Raw genomic sequence first — 3,617 nt, forward strand, 5'->3', positions numbered from 1 at the left:
CAAGCGAAAGACGTTTTGAATTGTAAACCAACCAGCAGAGATTTAGAACAGAGAACGGTAAATGTGTGACCAGATATCTGGATACATTCACAAACTGAGGTCTGTCTAAACGTATGATCACAAATACAAACACAAAAGGTTTATTTTCTTTATCAAGTATGTACATAAATCAATATTCATGATTGGAGCCTCCTTTTAAGCACTATAGCGCCTGTCTTAGAAGACTCCGCTCTTCCATAGCTTATTAATACTTATGACATTATTTACAGACAATCAAATATATTCTAATTACTAAGATGTATAATATCTGAGAAGTATGTAAACTAAGAAATAAAATGTATGTTTGCGTTTGATGTGTTGAGAGAGATCCTCGACTTCACCTTCGGGCCTTACGTCCAGATGGTAACCAGTACCATCCGCTTCTACCTGAACTGCCTTAAAAGTATGTTAAGTAGGCACAGTAAAATCTCTTTTAGGAACAAGCAAACGCCGCTCCAGCCTTCGCTCATGTGAATCCAAACATTATAGATAAAGTCCAAACGGTCCAATCCATTTTCTGCCGTAAGGCTTTAAATGCTCCGTGGTGCGTCAGGAACACAGATCTTCACCGTTACTCCCCATCATCCAATTATACATTAAGTGCTTGTCTGAAACTTACTCCAAGTCATCAGACAATAACACCAATCCTCTGATTAAGGAGGCAGCGAATTATGCCCCCTCCTTCCCCTTGACAAGTCAATCACTGATCTCCCTAACCAACTCTAGTCTGACCTGGATGGCCTCTTTGCGTCCGGGGATAACCAGACGAATTTAGAATTACCTCCCGATTGTGCTCATGTCTCTGATGTCACTAGTCCCAATTAGATAGCACCTTCTGTAAAATATCCCAGCGGATACTCCCAAGGGACTGCCGATTGCGCCTCTCCCTCCCCAAGAGAAGGTCACCTTCGATAAAGGCTTAGAGGGCACTTGCCCAAAGCCAACCTCAGGTGGTGTTTAGTGAGTAGGCACTTAGGTTCTAACATGAGTCCCACATTACCAACGGCTGTGATAGCATGCATGAGCATCCACCACCTCCCTCCCATTATTATCCCAGAGGCTAGCCCTTTCCCTCTTTCTGGGCACAAAAAAATACATTGTGGACCTCAAGGTCTATCTGAATTTTTTACAGCAAATTTTAATCACGAGGATTGTTCAGAGGAATTTCTGGGTAAAATGAGATTCCTTTAAAAAAAACATCACGTAGAGCCACCGCGCAATTAGCAAATATTTCTTTTTTTTTATGGAATAGGAGGACAAACGAGCGTACGAGTTACCTGGTGTTAAGAGATCACCGCCGTCCACATTCTCCTGCAACACCAGAGGAATCACAGGAGCGTTGTCGGCCTTTAAATAAGGTGTACATGATTCTTTTGAAGGTACCCATGTCATATCGTCCCGGAAACACCGCACGAGAAAGCTCATTCCTCAGCTTTGTAGAACGTGGAAGACAGCTCCTTGAAAACCGCACTGTGGAGGACCGCCACACATCCAGATGGTGGGGATGATATCCTAACTTGTGGCGTGTCGTGCGAAGGTGGAATTCGGTGGCAGGAATCAGGCTAAACAGCTCTTCTTGCCGCATACAATAATTTTACGAAATCAGCTACTGGCTATTACCTAACGGATATATATAAGAAATCTTCAAACTATGAGCATACCCTTAAATTAGTTTCTGTTAAATTGCCTGCATCCTGAGAGGAGTTTTATAGTTCCCGCGTGGTGTATGAAATGCATAATTGTAATTTAAAAAAAATTCAACAGCCATGAGACTCCCTTTTTGCTAGTTGATCAAAAATTAATATTATAATATATTCAGTAGTTACATTAAACATGAAAGTTTCACATCTGGAAAACGGTTTAATAGTTTGTAGCATTTAAATGTAACTTAATGAAAGTATGGAGCTGGGACGCAGATGGTAAGGCATGGCCGTGTGACCTCATAATAGAAAGTCAGTATCCATTCTGTTATGATACGGTTTTTTTGTATATATAATATGCAGCTCCTATCGATCTCACATGATTTCCCTTAAAATCATATCCTAGATTAATGGAAAATTATTGCAGTCTAAGCGTCCCTACTAATATTATAAATGTGAATGTAAATTTGTTTGTTACGCTTTTACGCCGAAGTTCTGAACCTATTTTGATGAAATTTGGTAGAGAGATACAGCTTGCGAAAGGATATAAGCCCCCTTTATCGCGTATAAAAGGCTTGGCAGGGTCGTTAGACTAGAGTTTGAGAAAGGACATTACAAGCTACATTTTATCCCGAAAAAATACATGGGTCCCAAGGGATTTGTTAAAGGCTGAAATTCAGGTCAATGACCTATAACTATACCAATAGTAGGTTCAGTTTGTCATAGCAATCTTCCTCGAAATAGGATTCATGTAATATGTTGAGAACGGGACCGAAAACGGGAACCGAAACTAGAATAGGACATGAGATAATCTTCAATTTAATAGATAAAGGGTTTGTAAAAATAATCTTATTATTTTTACAAACCCTTTATCTACGCGGACGATATCGCGGGTATCAGCTAGTATATTATATAATAAGATTCAATATAGTGTATTGGAATTAACAGGGTAAGTATTACCAATATTGGTGCTCTACGCATCGGCATTATAATCTATTTGTGACATTCATGTCACACATAATAGTGTCAACCGGATCGCAAACACTCATTGGCTCTTATGAAATAACTCCCATGTATGGTTCACGATTGTTCATTGTTTACGAGTTACAATGTTTGTTGTATTTTTTATTGAAGACTTCAAAAAGGTTTTTCGTTACAGAGACTTAATTTATTTAGAAATGTGCTTCGTTTTTTTCACCAAGTTGTACCTTGCATATTTTATTTTTTATTTATTTAATAGGAAGCCCACGTTGCATACAATGTATTACCTTATAGTATATTTACACATTAATTACTTATATTATTAAACATCGTATACCCCATTTACGGGCTAACTCGACATGCAATTAATTACTTAATTAAATTACAAGTACTTAAAAACATTATTAACATAATATGACAATTTCTTCGTTTACTTACTACTTATCTAATTTACTCAATAAATTGGTTACCTAAACAAAAATATAAAAAACTTATCACTCTAAACAAAAAAAAAAAAAAAAAATTTATATAAACTAAATTTAAAATACAGCAACTATTATTAAATACGAAAAAAAAAACGAATGATATAATTTAATTAAATGATTTTTAATTTTGCGCTTGAAAATTAATGCAGAGTTCCAAAATATGTCCAACTCTGCTATTTTAAATATATTGTTATAGGACATTACAATTCTGTTAATAGGAGCGGCCCTACCTAGGTTACTCTTTGTAATTATTGGCATAAAAGTAATTTTATTTTTAATATGTGACCGTGCATTTTGTCTTGGAACTGCAAACCTTATTCTGTTTAATAAGTTCGGGCTATCAATAGCTCCATTTACAATTTTATGCAAAAAACAGAGATCTATTGAGTTTCTACGATTGCATAGTGATATAGTTTTATAAAGTTTTAAGAGATCGTTGGTATTATTAATTTCTTTTAATATATTGTCCTTG

This window comes from Leptidea sinapis, chromosome 16 (assembly GCF_905404315.1).
Source record: "Leptidea sinapis chromosome 16, ilLepSina1.1, whole genome shotgun sequence".
Taxonomy (NCBI): domain Eukaryota; kingdom Metazoa; phylum Arthropoda; class Insecta; order Lepidoptera; family Pieridae; genus Leptidea; species Leptidea sinapis.